Raw genomic sequence first — 22,010 nt, forward strand, 5'->3', positions numbered from 1 at the left:
TGCACACACAATGGCAGTGTTGTACAGCTTGCTTCTTCACCTTTGCCAACCTGCAGAGCACAGTAACTTCTTCCTTTGCCTCTCTTCTCGTCTACATCTTAGCAAAAAGCTTTTCCACTCTGTCTGGCAAGGATAAACTGTGCCAGCACAGAAAACATCTCCCATCGTGTTCTAGATGCTGCACGGAGGTCTGCCGAGAGTTTTGCAAGAAGAGAAATAAAGTTGTCCAAAACGGCTTGCAATCGAATGTTCATGTGAATAGAAAAGGCAGGAGAGTGGTCAGGTACTGTTTTCTCTCAGTTGGCAAGCTGCGCATACAATCGCAATGTTGTACAGCTTGTTTCATCACCTTTGCGAAGCTGCCGCTCTCTCCGGCTCCCGGAGGCGAAGAAGCTGCTTCTTCGCGCAAAGACGATTCTGCCGCTCACAGTGCTCTGCGATGTGCGCCTTCTGCCGAAAGACGCCCGGGAGCGGTGCTTAGCTCTGCAGAGCACCGTACCTTCGTCTTTAGCGTGTCTTCTCGTCTACATCTTAGCAAAAAGCTTTTCCACTCTGTCTGGCAAGGAGAAACTGTGCCAGCACACAAAACATCTCCCATCGTGTTCTAGAGACTGCACGGAGGTCTGCCGAGTGTTTTACAAGAAGAGAAAGAAAGTTGTCCAAAACAGCTTCCAATCGAATATTCATGTGAATAGAAAAGGCAGGAGAGTGGTCAGGTACTGTTTTCTCTCAGTTGGCAAGCTGCACACACAATGGCAGTGTTGTACAGCTTGCTCCTTCACCTTTGCCAAGCTGCAGAGCACAGTACCTTCGTCTTTAGCCTCTCTTCTCGTCTACACCTTTGCAAAAAGGTTTTCCACTCTGTCTGGCAAGGAGAAACTGTGCCAGCACACAAAACATCTCCCATCGTGTTCTAGAGGCTGCACGGAGGTCTGCCGAGTGTTTTGCAAGAAGAGAAAGAAAGTTGTCCAAAACAGCTTGCAATCGAATGTTCATGTGAATAGAAAAGGCAGGAGAGTGGTCAGGAACTGTTTTCTCTCAGTTGGCAAGCTGCGCACACAATCGCAGTGTTGCACAGCTTGTTTCATCACCTTTGCGAAGCTGCCGCTCTCTCCGGCTCCCGGAGACGAAGAAGCTGCTTCTTCGCGCAAAGACGATTCTGCCGCTCACAGTGCTGTGCGGTGTGCGCCTTCTGCCGAAAGAGGCCCGGGAGCGGTGCTTAGCTCTGCAGAGCACCGTACCTTCGTCTTTAGCCTCTCTTCTCGTCTACATCTTAGCAAAAAGCTTTTCCACTCTGTCTGGCAAGGAGAAACTGTGCCAGCACACAAAACATCTCCCATCGTGTTCTAGAAGCGGCACGGAGGTCTGCCGAGTGTTTTGAAAGAAGAGAAAGAAAGTTGTCCAAAACAGTTTCCAATCGAATATTCATGTGAATAGAAAAGGCAGGAGCGTAGTCAGGTACTGTTTTCTCTCAGTTGGCAAGCTGCGCACACAATCGCAGTGTTGTACAGCTTGTTTCATCACCTTTGCGAAGTTGCCGCTCTCTCCGGCTCCCGGAGACGAAGAAGCTGCTTCTTCGCACAAAGACGATTCTGCCGCTCACAGTGCTCTGCGGTGTGCGGCTTCTGCCCAAAGAGGCCCGGTAGCGGTGCTCAGCTCTGCAGAGCACCGTACCTTCGTCTTTAGCCTCTCTTCTCGTCTACATCTTAGCAAAAAGCTTTTCCACTCTGTCTGGCAAGGAGAAACTGTGCCAGCACAAAAAACATCTCCCATCGTGTTCTAGAGGCTGCACGGAGGTCTGCCGAGTGTTTTGCAAGAAGAGAAAGAAAGTTGTCCTAAACAGCTTCCAATCGAATGTTCATGTGAATAGAAAAGGCAGGAGAGTGGTCAGGTACTGTTTTCTCTCAGTTGGCAAGCTGCGCACACAATCGCAATGTTGTACAGCTTGTTTCATCACCTTTGCGAAGTTGCCGCTCTCTCATGCTCCCGGAGACGAAGAAGCTGCTTCTTCGCGCAAAGACGATTCTGCCGCTCACAGTGCTCTGCGGTGTGCGCCTTCTGCCGAAAGAGGCCCGGGAGCGGTGCTTACCTCTGCAGAGCACCGTACCTTCGTCTTTATCCTCTCTTCTCGTCTACATCTTAGCAAAAAGCTTTTCCACTCTGTCTGGCAAGGAGAAACTGTGCCAGCACAAAAAACATCTCCCATCGTGTTCTAGAGGCTGCACGGAGGTCTGCCGAGTGTTTTGCAAGAAGAGAAAGAAAGTTGTCCAAAACAGCTTGCAATCGAATGTTCATGTGAATAGAAAAGGCAGGAGAGTGCTCAGGTACTGTTTTCTCTCAGTTGGCAAGCTGCGCACACAATCGCAGTGTTGTACAGCTTGTTTCATCACCTTTGCGAAGTTGCCGCTCTCTACGGCTCCCGGAGGCGAAGAGGCGGCTTCTTCACGCAAAGACGATTCTGCCGCTCACAGTGCTCTGCGGTGTGCGGCTTCTGCCCAAAGAGGCCCGGGAGCGGTGCTTAGCTCTGCAGAGCACCGTACCTTCGTCTTGGCCTCTCTTCTCGTCTACATCTTAGCAAAAAGCTTTTCCACTCTGTCTGGCAAGGAGAAACTGTTCCAGCACAAAAAACATCTCCCATCGTGTTCTAGAGGCTGCACGGATGTCTGACGAGTATTTTGCAAGAAGAGAAAGAAAGTTGTCCAAAACAGCTTGCAATCCAATGTTCATGTGAATAGAAAAGGAAGGAGAGTAGTCAGGTACTGTTTTCTCTCAGTTGGCAAGCTGCACACACAATGGCAGTGTTGTACAGCTTGCTTCTTCACCTTTGCCAAGCTGCAGAACACAATAACTTCGTCTTTAGCCTCTCTTCCCGTCTACATCTTAGCAAAAGGCTTTTCCACTCTGTCTGGCAAGGAGAAACTGTGCCAGCACACAAAACATCTCCCATCGTGTTCTAGAGCTTGCACGGTGGTCTGCCGAGTGTTTTGCAAGAAGAGAAAGAAAGTTGTCCAAAACAGCTTGCAATCGAATGTTCATGTGAATAGAAAAGGCAGGAGAGTGGTCAGGTACTGTTTTCTCTCAGTTGGCAAGCTGCGCATACAATCGCAATGTTGTACAGCTTGTTTCATCACCTTTGCGAAGCTGCCGCTCTCTCCGGCTCCCGGAGACGAAGAAGCTGCTTCTTCGCGCAAAGACGATTCTGCCGCTCACAGTGCTCTGCGATGTGTGTCTTCTGCCGAAGGACGCCCAGGATCGGTGCTTAGCTCTGCAGAGCACCGTACCTTCGTCTTTTGCGTGTCTTCTCGTCTACATCTTAGCAAAAAGCTTTTCCACTCTGTCTGGCAAGGAGAAACTGTGCCAGCACAGAAAACATCTCCCATCGTGTTCTAGAGACTGCACGGAGGTCTGCCGAGTGTTTTGCAAGAAGAGAAAGAAAGTTGTCCAAAACAGCTTCCAATCGAATATTCATGTGAATAGAAAAGGCAGGAGAGTTGTCAGGTACTGTTTTCTCACAGTTGGCAAGCTGCACACACAATGGCAGTGTTGTACAGCTTGCTTCTTCAACTTTGCCAAGCTGCAGAGCACAGTACCTTCGTCTGTAGCCTCTCTCCTCTCGTCTACATCTTAGCAAAAAGCTTTTCCACTCTGTCTGGGAAGGAGAAATTGTGTCAGCACACAAAACATCTCCCATCGTGTTCTAGAGACTTCACGGAGGTCTGACGAGTGTTTTGCAAGAAGAGAAAGAAAGTTGTCCAAAACAGCTTCCAATCGAATATTCATGTGAATAGAAAAGGCAGGAGAGTGGTCAGGTACTGTTTTCTCTCAGTTGGCAAGCTGCACACACAATGGCAGTGTTGTACAGCTTGCTTCTTCACCTTTGCCAAGCTGCAGAGCAGCGTACCTTCGTTTTAGCCTCTCTTCTCGTCCACATCTTTGCAAAAAGCTTTTCCACTCTGTCTGGCAAGGAGAAACTGTGCCAGCACACAAAAAATCTCCCATCGTGTTCTAGAGGCTGCACGGAGGTCTGACGAGTGTTTTGCAAGAAGAGAAAGAAAGTTGTCCAAAACAGCTTCCAATCGAATATTCATGTGAATAGAAAAGGCAGGAGAGTGGTCAGGTACTGTTTTCTCTCAGTTGGCAAGCTGCACACAAAATGGCAGTGTTGTACAGCTTGCTTCTTCACCTTTGCCAAGCTGCAGAGCACCGTACCTTCGTCTTTAGCCTCTCTTCTCGTCTACATCTTAGCAAAAAGCTTTTCCACTCTGTCTGGCAAGGAGAAACTGTGCCAGCACAGAAAACATCTCCCATCGTGTTCTAGAGGCTGCACGGACGTCTGCCGAGTGTTTTGCAAGAAGAGAAAGAAAGTTGTCCAAAACAGCTTCCAATCGAATATTCATGTGAATAGAAAAGGCAGGAGAGTGGTCAGGTACTGTTTTCTCTCAGTTGGCAAGCTGCGCACACAATCGCAGTGTTGCACAGCTTGTTTCATCACCTTTGCGAAGCTGCCGCTCTCTCCGGCTCCCGGAGACGAAGAAGCTGCTTCTTCGCGCAAAGACGATTCTGCCGCTCACAGTGCTTTGCGGTGTGCGCCTTCTCCGAAAAAGGCCCGGGAGCGGTGCTTAGCTCTGCGGAGCACCGTACCTTCGTCTTTAGCCTCTCTTCTCGTCTACTTCTTAGCAAAAAGCTTTTCCACTCTGTCTGGCAAGGAGAAACTGTGCCAGCACACAAAACATCTCCCATCGTCTTCTAGAACCGGCACGGAAGTCTGCCGAGTGTTTTGCAAGAAGAGAAAGAAAGTTGTCCAAAACAGCTTGCAATCGAATGTTCATGTGAATAGAAAAGGCAGGAGAGTGGTCAGGTACTGTTTTCTCTCAGTTGGCAAGCTGCACACAGAATCGCAGTGTTGTACAGCTTGCTTCTTCACCTTTGCCATGCTGCCGCTCTCTCCGGCTCCCGGAGGCGAAGAAGCGGCTTCTTCGCGCAAAGACGATTCTGCCGCTCACAGTGCTCTGCGGTGTGCGCCTTCTGCCGAAAGACGCCCGGGAGCAGAGCTTAGCTCTGCAGAGCACAGTACCTTCGTCTTTAGCCTCTCTTCTCGTCTACATCTTAGAAAAAAGCTTGTCCACTCTGTCTGGGAAGGAGAAACTGTGCCAGCACAGAACACATCTCCCATCGTGTTCTAGAGCTTGCACGGAGGTCTGCCGAGTGTTTTGCAAGAAGAGAAAGAAGGTTGTCCAAAACAGCTTCCAATCGAATATTCATGTGAATAGAAAAGGCAGGAGAGTGGTCAGGTACTGTTTTCTCTCAGTTGGCAAGCTGCACACACAATGGCAGTGTTGTACAGCTTGCTTCTTCACCTTTGCCAAGCTTGCCTAGCACCGTACCTTCGTCTTTAGCCTCTCTTCTCGTCTACATCTTAGCAAAAAGCTTTTCCACTCTGTCTGGCAAGGAGAAACTGTGTCAGCACAGAAAACATCTCCCATCGTGTTCGAGAGACTGCACGGAGGTCTGCCGAATGTTTTGCAAGAAGAGAAAGAAAGTTGTTCAAAACAGCTTCCAATCGAATATTCGTGTGAATAGAAAAGGCAGGAGAGTGGTCAGGTACTGTTTTCTCTCAGTTGGCAAGCTGCACACACAATGGCAGTGTTGTACAGCTTGCTTCTTCACCTTTGCCAAGCTGCAGAGCACCGTACCTTCGTCTTTAGCCTCTCTTCTCGTCCACATCTTAGCAAAAAGCTTTACCACTCTGTCTGGCAAGGAGAAACTTTGCCAGCACACAAAACATCTCCCATCGTGTTCTAGAGGCTGCACGGAGGTCTGCCGAGTGTTTTGCAAGAAGAGAAAGAAAGTTGTCCAAAACAGCTTCCAATCGAATATTCATGTGAATAGAAAAGGCAGGAGAGTGGTCAGGTACTGTTTTCTCTCTGTTGGCAAGCTGCACACACAATGGCAGTGTTGTACAGCTTGCTTCTTCACCTTTGCCAAGCTGCAGAGCACCGTACCTTCGTTTTAGGCTCTCTTCTCGTCCACATCTTAGCAAAAAGATTTTCCTCTCTGTCTGGCAAGGAGAAACTGTGCCAGCACACAAAAAATCTCCCATCGTGTTCTAGAAACTGCACGGAGGTCTGCCGAGTGTTTTGCAAGATGAGAAAGAAAGTTGTCCAAAACAGCTTCCAATCGAATATTCATGTGAATAGAAAAGGCAGGAGAGTGGTCAGGTACTGTTTTCTCTCAGTTTGTAAGCTGCACACACAATGGCAGTGTTGTACAGCTTGCTTCTTCACCTTTGCCAACCTGCAGAGCACAGTACCTTCTTCCTTTGCCTCTCTTCTCGTCTACATCTTAGCAAAAAGCTTTACCACTCTGTCTGGCAAGGATAAACTGTGCCAGCACAAAAAACATCTCCCATCGTGTTCTAGAGGCTGCACGGAGGTCTGCCGAGTGTTTTGCAAGAAGAGAAAGAAAGTTGTCCTAAACAGCTTCCAATCGAATGTTCATGTGAATAGAAAAGGCAGGAGAGTGGTCAGGTACTGTTTTCTCTCAGTTGGCAAGCTGCGCACACAATCGCAATGTTGTACAGCTTGTTTCATCACCTTTGCGAAGTTGCCGCTCTCTCATGCTCCCGGAGACGAAGAAGCTGCTTCTTCGCGCAAAGACGATTCTGCCGCTCACAGTGCTCTGCGGTGTGCGGCTTGTGCCGAAAGAGGCCCGGGAGCGGTGCTTAGCTCTGCAGAGCACCGTACCTTCGTCTTTAGCCTCTCTTCTCGTCTACATCTTAGCAAAAAGCTTTTCCACTCTGTCTGGCAAGGAGAAACTGTGCCAGCACACAAAACATCTCCCATCGTGTTCTAGAGACTGCACGGAGGTCTGCCGAGTGTTTTACAAGAAGAGAAAGAAAGTTGTCCAAAACAGCTTCCAATCGAATATTCATGTGAATAGAAAAGGCAGGAGAGTGGTCAGGTACTGTTTTCTCTCAGATGGCAAGCTGCACACACAATGGCAGTGTTGTACAGCTTGCTCCTTCACCTTTGCCAAGCTGCAGAGCACAGTACCTTCGTCTTTAGCCTCTCTTCTCGTCTACATCTTTGCAAAAAGGTTTTCCACTCTGTCTGGCAAGGAGAAACTGTGCCAGCACACAAAACATCTCCCATCGTGTTCTAGAGGCTGCACGGACGTCTGCCGAGTGTTTTGCAAGAAGAGAAAGAAAGTTGTCCAAAACAGCTTGCAATCGAATATTCATGTGAATAGAAAAGGCAGGAGAGTGGTCAGGTACTGTTTTCTCTCAGTTGGCAAGCTGCGCACACAATCGCAGTGTTGCGCAGCTTGTTTCATCACCTTTGCGAAGCTGCCGCTCTCTCCGGCTCCCGGAGACGAAGAAGCTGCTTCTTCGCGCAAAGACGATTCTGCCGCTCACAGTGCTTTGCGGTGTGCGCCTTCTCCGAAAAAGGCCCGGGAGCGGTGCTTAGCTCTGCAGAGCACCGTACCTTCGTCTTTAGCCTCTCTTCTCGTCTACTTCTTAGCAAAAAGCTTTTCCACTCTGTCTGGCAAGGAGAAACTGTGCCAGCACACAAAACATCTCCCATCGTCTTCTAGAACCGGCACGGAGGTCTGCCGAGTGTTTTGCAAGAAGAGAAAGAAAGTTGTCCAAAACAGCTTGCAATCGAATGTTCATGTGAATAGAAAAGGCAGGAGAGTGCTCAGGTACTGTTTTCTCTCAGTTGGCAAGCTGCGCACACAATCGCAGTGTTGTACAGCTTGTTTCATCACCTTTGCGAAGCTGCCGCTCTCTCCGGCTCCCAGAGACGAAGAAGCTGCTTCTTCGCGCAAAGACGATTCTGCCGCTCACAGTGCTCTGCGGTGTGCGCCTTCTGCCGAAAGAGGCCCGGGAGCGGTGCTTAGCTCTGCAGAGCACCGTACCTTCGTCTTTAGCCTCTCTTCTCGTCTACTTCTTAACAAAAAGCTTTTCCACTCTGTCTGGCAAGGAGAAACTGTGCCAGCACAAAAAACATCTCCCATTGTGTTCTAGAGGCTGCACGGAGGTCTGCCGAGTGTTTTGCAAGAAGAGAAAGAAAGTTGTCCAAAACAGCTTGCAATCGAATGTTCATGTGAATAGAAAAGGCAGGAGAGTGGTCAGGTACTGTTTTCTCTCAGTTGGCAAGCTGCGCACACAATCGCAGTGTTGCACAGCTTGTTTCATCACCTTTGCGAAGCTGCCGCTCTCTCCGGCTCCCTTAGACGAAGAAGCTGCTTCTTCGCGCAAAGACGATTCTGCCGCTCACAGTGCTCTGCGGTGTGCGCCTTCTGCCGAAAGAGGCCCGGGAGCGGTGCTTAGCTCTGCAGAGCACCGTACCTTCGTCTTTAGCCTCTGTTCTCGTCTACATCTTAGCAAAAAGCTTTTGCACTCTGTCTGGCAAGGAGAAACTCTGCCAGCACACAAAACATCTCCCATCGTGTTCTAGAGACTGCACGGAGTTCTGCCGAGTGTTTTGCAAGATGAGAAAGAAAGTTGTCCAAAACAGCTTCCAATCGAATATTCATGTGAATAGAAAAGGCAGGAGAGTGGTCAGTATTGTTTTCTCCCAGTTGGCAAGCTGCACACACAATGGCAGTGTTGTACAGCTTGCTTCTTCCCTTTGCCAAGCTGCAGAGCAGAGTACCTTCTTCCTTCGACTCTCTTCTCGTCTACATCTTAGAAAAAAGCTTTTCCACTCTGTCTGGCAAGGAGAAACTGTGCCAGCACATAAATCATCTCCCATCGTGTTCTAGAGGCTGCACGGATGTCTGCAGAGTGTTTTACAAGAAGAGAAAGAAAGTTGTCCAAAACAGCTTGCAATCGAATATTCATGTGAATAGAAAAGGCAGGAGAGTGGTCAGGTACTGTTTTCTCTCAGTTGGCAAGCTGCGCACACAATCGCAATGTTGTACAGCTTGTTTCATCACCTTTGCGAAGTTGCCGCTCTCTCATGCTCCCGGAGACGAAGAAGCTGCTTCTTCGCGCAAAGACGATTCTGCCGCTCACAGTGCTCTGCGGTGTGCGGCTTGTGCCGAAAGAGGCCCGGGAGCGGTGCTTACCTCTGCAGAGCACCGTACCTTCGTCTTTATCCTCTCTTCTCGTCTACATCTTAGCAAAAAGCTTTTCCACTCTGTCTGGCAAGGAGAAACTGTGCCAGCACAAAAAACATCTCCCATCGTGTTCTAGAGGCTGCACGGAGGTCTGCCGAGTGTTTTGCAAGAAGAGAAAGAAAGTTGTCCAAAACAGCTTGCAATCGAATGTTCATGTGAATAGAAAAGGCAGGAGAGTGCTCAGGTACTGTTTTCTCTCAGTTGGCAAGCTGCGCACACAATCGCAGTGTTGTACAGCTTGTTTCATTACCTTTGCGAAGTTGCCGCTCTCTACGGCTCCCGGAGGCGAAGAGGCGGCTTCTTCGCGCAAAGACGATTCTGCCGCTCACAGTGCTCTGCGGTGTGCGGCTTCTGCCCAAAGAGGCCCGGGAGCGGTGCTTAGCTCTGCAGAGCACCGTACCTTCGTCTTGGCCTCTCTTCTCGTCTACATCTTAGCAAAAAGCTTTTCCACTCTGTCTGGCAAGGAGAAACTGTTCCAGCACAAAAAACATCTCCCATCGTGTTCTAGAGGCTGCACGGATGTCTGACGAGTATTTTGCAAGAAGAGAAAGAAAGTTGTCCAAAACAGCTTGCAATCCAATGTTCATGTGAATAGAAAAGGAAGGAGAGTAGTCAGGTACTGTTTTCTCTCAGTTGGCAAGCTGCACACACAATGGCAGTGTTGTACAGCTTGCTTCTTCACCTTTGCCAAGCTGCAGAACACAATAACTTCGTCTTTAGCCTCTCTTCCCGTCTACATCTTAGCAAAAGGCTTTTCCACTCTGTCTGGCAAGGAGAAACTGTGCCAGCACACAAAACATCTCCCATCGTGTTCTAGAGCTTGCACGGTGGTCTGCCGAGTGTTTTGCAAGAAGAGAAAGAAAGTTGTCCAAAACAGCTTGCAATCGAATATTCATGTGAATAGAAAAGGCAGGAGAGTGGTCAGGTACTGTTTTCTCTCAGTTGGCAAGCTGCGCATACAATCGCAATGTTGTACAGCTTGTTTCATCACCTTTGCGAAGCTGCCGCTCTCTCCGGCTCCCGGAGACGAAGAAGCTGCTTCTTCGCGCAAAGACGATTCTGCCGCTCACAGTGCTCTGCGATGTGTGTCTTCTGCCGAAGGACGCCCAGGATCGGTGCTTTGCTCTGCAGAGCACCGTACCTTCGTCTTTTGCGTGTCTTCTCGTCTACATCTTAGCAAAAAGCTTTTCCACTCTGTCTGGCAAGGAGAAACTGTGCCAGCACAGAAAACATCTCCCATCGTGTTCTAGAGACTGCACGGAGGTCTGCCGAGTGTTTTGCAAGATGAGAAAGAAAGTTTTCCAAAACAGTTTCCAATCGAATATTCATGTGAATAGAAAAGGCAGGAGAGTTGTCAGGTGCTGTTTTCTCACAGTTGGCAAGCTGCACACACAATGGCAGTGTTGTACAGCTTGCTTCTTCAACTTTGCCAAGCTGCAGAGCACAGTACCTTCGTCTGTAGCCTCTCTCCTCTCGTCTACATCTTAGCAAAAAGCTTTTCCACTCTGTCTGGGAAGGAGAAATTGTGTCAGCACACAAAACATCTCCCATCGTGTTCTAGAGACTTCACGGAGGTCTGACGAGTGTTTTGCAAGAAGAGAAAGAAAGTTGTCCAAAACAGCTTCCAATCGAATATTCATGTGAATAGAAAAGGCAGGAGAGTGGTCAGGTACTGTTTTCTCTCAGTTGGCAAGCTGCACACACAATGGCAGTGTTGTACAGCTTGCTTCTTCACCTTTGCCAAGCTGCAGAACACAGTACCTTCGTTTTAGCCTCTCTTCTCGTCCACATCTTTGCAAAAAGCTTTTCCTCTCTGTCTGGCAAGGAGAAACTGTGCCAGCACACAAAAAATCTCCCATCGTGTTCTAGAGGCTGCACGGAGGTCTGACGAGTGTTTTGCAAGAAGAGAAAGAAAGTTGTCCAAAACAGCTTCCAATCGAATATTCATGTGAATAGAAAAGGCAGGAGAGTGGTCAGGTACTGTTTTCTCTCAGTTGGCAAGCTGCACACAAAATGGCAGTGTTGTACAGCTTGCTTCTTCACCTTTGCCAAGCTGCAGAGCACAGTACCTTCGTCTTTAGCCTCTCTTCTCGTCTACATCTTAGCAAAAAGCTTTTCCACTCTGTCTGGCAAGGAGAAACTGTGCCAGCACAGAAAACATCTCCCATCGTGTTCTAGAGGCTGCACGGACGTCTGCCGAGTGTTTTGCAAGAAGAGAAAGAAAGTTGTCCAAAACAGTTTGCAATCGAATATTCATGTGAATAGAAAAGGCAGGAGAGTGGTCAGGTACTGTTTTCTCTCAGTTGGCAAGCTGCGCACACAATCGCAGTGTTGCACAGCTTGTTTCATCACCTTTGCGAAGCTGCCGCTCTCTCCGGCTCCCGGAGACGAAGAAGCTGCTTCTTCGCGCAAAGACGATTCTGCCGCTCACAGTGCTTTGCGGTGTGCGCCTTCTCCGAAAAAGGCCCGGGAGCGGTGCTTAGCTCTGCGGAGCACCGTACCTTCGTCTTTAGCCTCTCTTCTCGTCTACATCTTAGCAAAAAGCTTTTCCACTCTGTCTGGCAAGGAGAAACTGTGCCAGCACACAAAACATCTCCCATCGTCTTCTAGAACCGGCACGGAGGTCTGCCGAGTGTTTTGCAAGAAGAGAAAGAAAGTTGTCCAAAACAGCTTGCAATCGAATGTTCATGTGAATAGAAAAGGCAGGAGAGTGGTCAGGTACTGTTTTCTCTCAGTTGGCAAGCTGCACACAGAATCGCAGTGTTGTACAGCTTGCTTCTTCACCTTTGCCATGCTGCCGCTCTCTCCGGCTCCCGGAGGCGAAGAAGCGGCTTCTTCGCGCAAAGACGATTCTGCCGCTCACAGTGCTCTGCGGTGTGCGCCTTCTGCCGAAAGACGCCCGGGAGCAGAGCTTAGCTCTGCAGAGCACAGTACCTTCGTCTTTAGCCTCTCTTCTCGTCTACATCTTAGAAAAAAGCTTTTCCACTCTGTCTGGGAAGGAGAAACTGTGCCAGCACAGAACACATCTCCCATCGTGTTCTAGAGCTTGCACGGAGGTCTGCCGAGTGTTTTGCAAGAAGAGAAAGAAGGTTGTCCAAAACAGCTTCCAATCGAATATTCATGTGAATAGAAAAGGCAGGAGAGTGGTCAGGTACTGTTTTCTCTCAGTTGGCAAGCTGCACACACAATGGCAGTGTTGTACAGCTTGCTTCTTCACCTTTGCCAAGCTGCAGAGCACAGTACCTTAGTCTTTAGCCTCTCTCCTCTCGTCTACATCTTAGCAAAAAGCTTTTCCACTCTGTCTGGCAAGGAGAAATTGTGCCAGCACACAAAACATCTCCCATCGTGTTCTAGAGACTGCACGGAGGTCTGCCGAGTGTTTTGCAAGAAGAGAAAGAAAGTTGTCCAAAACAGCTTCCAATCGAATATTCATGTGAATAGAAAAGGCAGGAGAGTGGTCAGGTACTGTTTTCTCTCAGTTGGCAAGCTGCACACACAATGGCTGTGTTGTACAGCTTGCTTCTTCACCTTTGCCAAGCTTGCCTATCACCGTACCTTCGTCTTTAGCCTCTCTTCTCGTCTACATCTTAGCAAAAAGCTTTTCCACTCTGTCTGGCAAGGAGAAACTGTGTCAGCACAGAAAACATCTCCCATCGTGTTCGAGAGGCTGCACGGAGGTCTGCCGAATGTTTTGCAAGAAGAGAAAGAAAGTTGTCCAAAACAGCTTCCAATCGAATATTCGTGTGAATAGAAAAGGCAGGAGAGTGGTCAGGTACTGTTTTCTCTCAGTTGGCAAGCTGCACACACAATGGCAGTGTTGTACAGCTTGCTTCTTCACCTTTGCCAAGCTGCAGAGCACCGTACCTTCGTCTTTAGCCTCTCTTCTCGTCCACATCTTAGCAAAAAGCTTTACCACTCTGTCTGGCAAGGAGAAACTTTGCCAGCACACAAAACATCTCCCATCGTGTTCTAGAGGCTGCACGGAGGTCTGCCGAGTGTTTTGCAAGAAGAGAAAGAAAGTTGTCCAAAACAGCTTCCAATCGAATATTCATGTGAATAGAAAAGGCAGGAGAGTGGTCAGGTACTGTTTTCTCTCTGTTGGCAAGCTGCACACACAATGGCAGTGTTGTACAGCTTGCTTCTTCACCTTTGCCAAGCTGCAGAGCACCGTACCTTCGTTTTAGGCTCTCTTCTCGTCCACATCTTAGCAAAAAGATTTTCCTCTCTGTCTGGCAAGGAGAAACTGTGCCAGCACACAAAAAATCTCCCATCGTGTTCTAGAAACTGCACGGAGGTCTGCCGAGTGTTTTGCAAGATGAGAAAGAAAGTTGTCCAAAACAGCTTCCAATCGAATATTCATGTGAATAGAAAAGGCAGGAGAGTGGTCAGGTACTGTTTTCTCTCAGTTTGTAAGCTGCACACACAATGGCAGTGTTGTACAGCTTGCTTCTTCACCTTTGCCAACCTGCAGAGCACAGTACCTTCTTCCTTTGCCTCTCTTCTCGTCTACATCTTAGCAAAAAGCTTTTCCACTCTGTCTGGCAAGGATAAACTGTGCCAGCACAAAAAACATCTCCCATCGTGTTCTAGAGGCTGCACGGAGGTCTGCCGAGTGTTTTGCAAGAAGAGAAAGAAGGTTGTCCTAAACAGCTTCCAATCGAATGTTCATGTGAATAGAAAAGGCAGGAGAGTGGTCAGGTACTGTTTTCTCTCAGTTGGCAAGCTGCGCACACAATCGCAATGTTGTACAGCTTGTTTCATCACCTTTGCGAAGTTGCCGCTCTCTCATGCTCCCGGAGACGAAGAAGCTGCTTCTTCGCGCAAAGACGATTCTGCCGCTCACAGTGCTCTGCGGTGTGCGGCTTGTGCCGAAAGAGGTCCGGGAGCGGTGCTTAGCTCTGCAGAGCACCGTACCTTCGTCTTTATCCTCTCTTCTCGTCTACATCTTAGCAAAAAGCTTTTCCACTCTGTCTGGCAAGGAGAAACTGTGCCAGCACAAAAAACATCTCCCATCGTGTTCTAGAGGCTGCACGGAGGTCTGCCGAGTGTTTTGCAAGATGAGAAAGAAAGTTGTCCAAAACAGCTTGCAATCGAATGTTCATGTGAATAGAAAAGGCAGGAGAGTGGTCAGGTACTGTTTTCTCTCAGTTGGCAAGCTGCGCACACAATCGCAGTGTTGTACAGCTTGTTTCATCACCTTTGCGAAGTTGCCGCTCTCTACGGCTCCCGGAGGCGAAGAGGCGGCTTCTTCGCGCAAAGACGATTCTGCCGCTCACAGTGCTCTGCGGTGTGCGGCTTCTGCCCAAAGAGGCCCGGGAGCGGTGCTTAGCTCTGCAGAGCACCGTACCTTCGTCTTGGCCTCTCTTCTCGTCTACATCTTAGCAAAAAGCTTTTCCACTCTGTCTGGCAAGGAGAAACTGTTCCAGCACAAAAAACATCTCCCATCGTGTTCTAGAGGCTGCACGGATGTCTGACGAGTATTTTGCAAGAAGAGAAAGAAAGTTGTCCAAAACAGCTTGCAATCCAATGTTCATGTGAATAGAAAAGGCAGGAGAGTAGTCAGGTACTGTTTTCTCTCAGTTGGCAAGCTGCACACACAATGGCAGTGTTGTACAGCTTGCTTCTTCACCTTTGCCAAGCTGCAGAGCACAGTAACTTCGTCTTTAGCCTCTCTTCCCGTCTACATCTTAGCAAAAGGCTTTTCCACTCTGTCTGGCAAGGAGAAACTGTGCCAGCACACAAAACATCTCCCATCGTGTTCTAGAGGCTGCACGGAGGTCTGACGAGTGTTTTGCAAGAAGAGAAAGAAAGTTGTCCAAAACAGCTTCCAATCGAATATTCATGTGTATAGAAAAGGCAGGAGAGTGGTCAGGTACTGTTTTCTCTCAGTTGGCAAGCTGCACACAAAATGGCAGTGTTGTACAGCTTGCTTCTTCACCTTTGCCAAGCTGCAGAGCACAGTACCTTCGTCTTTAGCCTCTCTTCTCGTCTACATCTTAGCAAAAAGCTTTTCCACTCTGTCTGGCAAGGAGAAACTGTGCCAGCACAGAAAACATCTCCCATCGTGTTCTAGAGGCTGCACGGACGTCTGCGGACTGTTTTGCAAGAAGAGAAAGAAAGTTGTCCAAAACAGCTTCCAATCGAATATTCATGTGAATAGAAAAGGCAGGAGAGTGGTCAGGTACTGTTTTCTCTCAGTTGGCAAGCTGCGCACACAATGGCAGTGTTGTACAGCTTGCTTCTTCACCTTTGCCAACCTGCAGAGCACAGTACCTTCTTCCTTTGCCTCTCTTCTCGTCTACATCTTAGCAAAAAGCTTTTCCACTCTGTCTGCAAGGATAAACTGTGCCAGCACACAAAACATCTCCCATCGTGTTCTAGATGCTGCACGGAGGTCTGCCGAGAGTTTTGCAAGAAGAGAAAGAAAGTTGTCCAAAACGGCTTGCAATCGAATGTTCATGTGAATAGAAAAGGCAGGAGAGTGGTCAGGTACTGTTTTCTCTCAATTGGCAAGCTGCGCATACAATCGCAATGTTGTACAGCTTGTTTCATCACCTTTGCGAAGCTGCCGCTCTCTCCGGCTCCCGGAGGCGAAGAAGCTGCTTCTTCGCGCAAAGACGATTCTGCCGCTCACAGTGCTCTGCGATGTGCGCCTTCTGCCGAAAGACGCCCGGGAGCGGTGCTTAGCTCTGCAGAGCACCGTACCTTCGTCTTTAGCGTGTCTTCTCGTCTACATCTTAGCAAAAAGCTTTTCCACTCTGTCTGGCAAGGAGAAACTGTGCCAGCACACAAAGCATCTCCCATCGTGTTCTAGAGACTGCACGGAGGTCTGCCGAGTGTTTTACAAGAAGAGAAAGAAAGTTGTCCAAAACAGCTTCCAATCGAATATTCATGTGAATAGAAAAGGCAGGAGAGTGGTCAGGTACTGTTTTCTCTCAGATGGCAAGCTGCACACACAATGGCAGTGTTGTACAGCTTGCTCCTTCACCTTTGCCAAGCTGCAGAGCACAGTACCTTCGTCTTTAGCCTCTCTTCTCGTCTACATCTTTGCAAAAAGGTTTTCCACTCTGTCTGGCAAGGAGAAACTGTGCCAGCACACAAAACATCTCCCATCGTCTTCTAGAGGCTGCACGGAGGTCTGACGAGTGTTTTGCAAGAAGAGAAAGAAAGTTGTCCAAAACAGCTTCCAATCGAATGTTCATGTGAATAGAAAAGGCAGGAGAGTGGTCAGGTACTGTTTTCTCTCAGTTGGCAAGCTGCGCACACAATCGCAATGTTGTACAGCTTGTTTCATCACCTTTGCGAAGTTGCCGCTCTCTCATGCTCCCGGAGACGAAGAAGCTGCTTCTTCGCGCAAAGACGATTCTGCCGCTCACAGTGCTCTGCGGTGTGCGGCTTGTGCCGAAAGAGGTCCGGGAGCGGTGCTTAGCTCTGCAGAGCACCGTACCTTCGTCTTTAGCCTCTCTTCTCGTCTACATCTTAGCAAAAAGCTTTTCCACTCTGTCTGGCAAGGAGAAACTGTGCCAGCACACAAAACATCTCCCATCGTGTTCTAGAGGCTGCACGGAGGTCTGCCGAGTGTTTTGCAAAAAGAGAAAGAAAGTTGTCCAAAACAGCTTGCAATCGAATGTTCATGTGAATAGAAAAGGCAGGAGAGTGCTCAGGTACTGTTTTCTCTCAGTTGGCAAGCTGCGCACACAATCGCAGTGTTGTACAGCTTGTTTCATCACCTTTGCGAAGTTGCCGCTCTCTACGGCTCCCGGAGGCGAAGAGGCGGCTTCTTCGCGCAAAGACGATTCTGCCGCTCACAGTGCTCTGCGGTGTGCGGCTTCTGCCCAAAGAGGCCCGGGAGCGGTGCTTAGCTCTGCAGAGCACCGTACCTTCGTCTTGGCCTCTCTTCTCGTCTACATCTTAGCAAAAAGCTTTTCCACTCTGTCTGGCAAGGAGAAACTGTTCCAGCACAAAAAACATCTCCCATCGTGTTCTAGAGGCTGCACGGATGTCTGACGAGTATTTTGCAAGAAGAGAAAGAAAGTTGTCCAAAACAGCTTGCAATCCAATGTTCATGTGAATAGAAAAGGCAGGAGAGTAGTCAGGTACTGTTTTCTCTCAGTTGGCAAGCTGCACACACAATGGCAGTGTTGCACAGCTTGCTTCTTCACCTTTGCCAAGCTGCAGAGCACAGTAACTTCGTCTTTAGCCTCTCTTCCCGTCTACATCTTAGCAAAAGGCTTTTCCACTCTGTCTGGCAAGGAGAAACTTTGCCAGCACACAAAACATCTCCCATCGTGTTCTAGAGCTTGCACGGTGGTCTGCCGAGTGTTTTGCAAGAAGAGAAAGAAAGTTGTCCAAAACAGCTTGCAATCGAATGTTCATGTGAATAGAAAAGGCAGGAGAGTGGTCAGGTACTGTTTTCTCTCAATTGGCAAGCTGCGCATACAATCGCAATGTTGTACAGCTTGTTTCATCACCTTTGCGAAGCTGCCGCTCTCTCCGGCTCCCGGAGGCGAAGAAGCTGCTTCTTCGCGCAAAGACGATTCTGCCGCTCACAGTGCTCTGCGATGTGCGCCTTCTGCCGAAAGACGCCCGGGAGCGGTGCTTAGCTCTGCAGAGCACCGTACCTTCGTCTTTAGCGTGTCTTCTCGTCTACATCTTAGCAAAAAGCTTTTCCACTCTGTCTGGCAAGGAGAAACTGTGCCAGCACACAAAACATCTCCCATCGTGTTCTAGAGACTGCACGGAGGTCTGACGAGTGTTTTACAAGAAGAGAAAGAAAGTTGTCCAAGACAGCTTCCAATCGAATATTCATGTGAATAGAAAAGGCAGGAGAGTGGTCAGGTACTGTTTTCTCTCAGATGGCAAGCTGCACACACAATGGCAGTGTTGTACAGCTTGCTCCTTCACCTTTGCCAAGCTGCAGAGCACCGTACCTTCGTCTTTAGCCTCTCTTCTCGTCTACATCTTTGCAAAAAGCTTTTCCACTCTGTCTGGCAAGGAGAAACTGTGCCAGCACAAAAAACATCTCCCATCGTCTTCTAGAGGCTGCACGGAGGTCTGACGAGTGTTTTGCAAGAAGAGAAAGAAAGTTGTCCAAAACAGCTTCCAATCGAATGTTCATGTGAATAGTAAAGGCAGGAGAGTGGTCAGGTACTGTTTTCTCTCAGTTGGCAAGCTGCGCACACAATCGCAGTGTTGCACAGCTTGTTTCATCACCTTTGCGAAGTTGCCGCTCTCTCCGGCTCCCAGAGACGAAGAAGCTGCTTCTTCGCGCAAAGACGATTCTGCCGCTCACAGTGCTCTGCGGTGTGCGCCTTCTGCCGAAAGAGGCCCGGGAGCGGTGCTTAGCTCTGCAGAGCACCGTACCTTCGTCTTTAGCCTCTCTTCTCGTCTACATCTTAGCAAAAAGCTTTTCCACTCTGTCTGGCAAGGAGAAACTGTGCCAGCACACAAAACATCTCCCATCGTGTTCTAGAAGCGGCACGGAGGTCTGCCGAGTGTTTTGCAAGAAGAGAAAGAAAGTTGTCCAAAACAGTTTCCAATCGAATATTCATGTGAATAGAAAAGGCAGGAGCGTAGTCAGGTACTGTTTTCTCTCAGGTGGCAAGCTGCGCACACAATCGCAGTGTTGTACAGCTTGTTTCATCACCTTTGCGAAGCTGCCTCTCTCTCCAGCTCCCGGAGACGGAGAAGCTGCTTCTTCGCGCAAAGACGATTCTGCCGCTCACAGTGCTCTGCGGTGTGCGGCTTCTGCCCAAAGAGGCCCGGTAGCGGTGCTCAGCTCTGCAGAGCACCGTACCTTCGTCTTTAGCCTCTCTTCTCGTCTACATCTTAGCAAAAAGCTTTTCCACTCTGTCTGGCAAGGAGAAACTGTGCCAGCACAAAAAACATCTCCCATCGTGTTCTAGAGGCTGCACGGAGGTCTGCCGAGTGTTTTGCAAGAAGAGAAAGAAAGTTGTCCTAAACAGCTTCCAATCGAATGTTCATGTGAATAGAAAAGGCAGGAGAGTGGTCAGGTACTGTTTTCTCTCAGTTGGCAAGCTGCGCACACAATCGCAATGTTGTACAGCTTGTTTCATCACCTTTGCGAAGTTGCCGCTCTCTCATGCTCCCGGAGACGAAGAAGCTGCTTCTTCGCGCAAAGACGATTCTGCCGCTCACAGTGCTCTGCGGTGTGCGGCTTGTGCCGAAAGAGGCCCGGGAGCGGTGCTTAGCTCTGCAGAGCACCGTACCTTCGTCTTTAGCCTCTCTTCTCGTCTACATCTTAGCAAAAAGCTTTTCCACTCTGTCTGGCAAGGAGAAACTCTGCCAGCACAAAAAACATCTCCCATCGTGTTCTAGAGGCTGCACGGAGGTCTGCCGAGTGTTTTGCAAGAAGAGAAAGAAAGTTGTCCAAAACAGCTTGCAATCGAAAGTTCATGTGAATAGAAAAGGCAGGAGAGTGGTCAGGTACTGTTTTCTCTCAGTTGGCAAGCTGCGCACACAATCGCAGTGTTGTACAGCTTGTTTCATCACCTTTGCGAAGTTGCCGCTCTCTACGGCTCCCGGAGGCGAAGAGGCGGCTTCTTCGCGCAAAGACGATTCTGCCGCTCACAGCGCTCTGCGGTGTGCGGCTTCTGCCCAAAGAGCCCCGGGAGCGGTGCTTAGCTCTGCAGAGCACCGTACCTTCGTCTTTTGCGTGTCTTCTCGTCTACATCTTAGCAAAAAGCTTTTCCACTCTGTCTGGCAAGGAGAAACTGTGCCAGCAGACAAAACATCTCCCATCGTGTTCTAGAGCTTGCACGGAGGTCTGCCGAGTGTTTTGCAAGATGAGAAAGAAAGTTGTCCAAAACAGCTTCCAATCGAATATTCATGTGAATAGAAAAGGCAGGAGAGTGGTCAGGTACTGTTTTCTCTCAGTTGGCAAGCTGCACACACAATGGCAGTGTTGTACAGCTTGCTTCTTCACCTTTGCCAAGCTGCAGAGCACCGTACCTTCGTCTTTAGCCTCTCTTCTCGTCCACATCTTAGCAAAAAGCTTTTCCACTCTGTCTGGCAAGGAGAAACTTTGCCAGCACACAAAACATCTCCCATCGTGTTCTAGAGGCTGCACGGAGGTCTGACGAGTGTTTTGCAAGAAGAGAACGAAAGTTGTCCAAAACAGCTTCCAATCGAATATTCATGTGAATAGAAAAGGCAGGAGAGTGGTCAGGTACTGTTTTCTCTCAGTTGGCAAGCTGCACACACAATGGCAGTGTTGTACAGCTTGCTTCTTCACCTTTGCCAACCTGCAGAGCACAGTACCTTCTTCCTTTGCCTCTCTTCTCGTCTACATCTTAGCAAAAAGCTTTTCCACTCTGTCTGGCAAGGATAAACTGTGCCAGCACACAAAACATCTCCCATCGTGTTCTAGATGCTGCACGGAGGTCTGCCGAGAGTTTTGCAAGAAGAGAAAGAAAGTTGTCCAAAACGGCTTGCAATCGAATGTTCATGTGAATAGAAAAGGCAGGAGAGTGGTCAGGTACTGTTTTCTCTCAGTTGGCAAGCTGCGCATACAATCGCAGTGTTGTACAGCTTGTTTCATCACCTTTGCGAAGCTGCCGCTCTCTCCGGCTCCCGGAGGCGAAGAAGCTGCTTCTTCGCGCAAAGACGATTCTGCCGCTCACAGTGCTCTGCGATGTGCGCCTTCTGCCGAAAGACGCCCGGGAGCGGTGCTTAGCTCTGCAGAGCACCGTACCTTCGTCTTTAGCGTGTCTTCTCGTCTACATCTTAGCAAAAAGCTTTTCCACTCTGTCTGGCAAGGAGAAACTGTGCCAGCACACAAAACATCTCCCATCGTGTTCTAGAGACTGCACGGAGGTCTGCCGAGTGTTTTACAAGAAGAGAAAGAAAGTTGTCCAAAACAGCTTCCAATCGAATATTCATGTGAATAGAAAAGGCAGGAGAGTGGTCAGGTACTGTTTTCTCTCAGATGGCAAGCTGCACACACAATGGCAGTGTTGTACAGCTTGCTCCTTCACCTTTGCCAAGCTGCAGAGCACAGTACCTTCGTCTTTAGCCTCTCTTCTCGTCTACATCTTTGCAAAAAGGTTTTCCACTCTGTCTGGCAAGGAGAAACTGTGCCAGCACACAAAACATCTCCCATCGTGTTCTAGAGGCTGCACGGACGTCTGCCGAGTGTTTTGCAAGAAGAGAAAGAAAGTTGTCCAAAACAGCTTCCAATCGAATATTCATGTGAATAGAAAAGGCAGGAGAGTGGTCAGGTACTGTTTTCTCTCAGTTGGCAAGCTGCGCACACAATCGCAGTGTTGCGCAGCTTGTTTCATCACCTTTGCGAAGCTGCCGCTCTCTCCGGCTCCCGGAGACGAAGAAGCTGCTTCTTCGCGCAAAGACGATTCTGCCGCTCACAGTGCTTTGCGGTGTGCGCCTTCTCCGAAAAAGGCCCGGGAGCGGTGCTTAGCTCTGCAGAGCACCGTACCTTCGTCTTTAGCCTCTCTTCTCGTCTACTTCTTAGCAAAAAGCTTTTCCACTCTGTCTGGCAAGGAGAAACTGTGCCAGAACACAAAACATCTCCCATCGTCTTCTAGAACCGGCACGGAGGTCTGCCGAGTGTTTTGCAAGAAGAGAAAGAAAGTTGTCCAAAACAGCTTGCAATCGAATGTTCATGTGAATAGAAAAGGCAGGAGAGTGGTCAGGTACTGTTTTCTCTCAGTTGGCAAGCTGCGCACACAATCGCAGTGTTGCACAGCTTGTTTCATCACCTTTGCGAAGCTGCCGCTCTCTCCGGCTCCCGGAGACGAAGAAGCTGCTTCTTCGCGCAAAGACGATTCTGCCGCTCACAGTGCTCTGCGGTGTGCGCCTTCTGCCGAAAGAGGCCCGGGAGCGGTGCTTAGCTCTGCAGAGCACCGTAG

This window comes from Melozone crissalis, unplaced genomic scaffold (assembly GCF_028551555.1).
Source record: "Melozone crissalis strain CALT ecotype California unplaced genomic scaffold, PUWL_Pcris_2 ptg000038l_1, whole genome shotgun sequence".
NCBI classification, from domain to species: domain Eukaryota; kingdom Metazoa; phylum Chordata; class Aves; order Passeriformes; family Passerellidae; genus Melozone; species Melozone crissalis.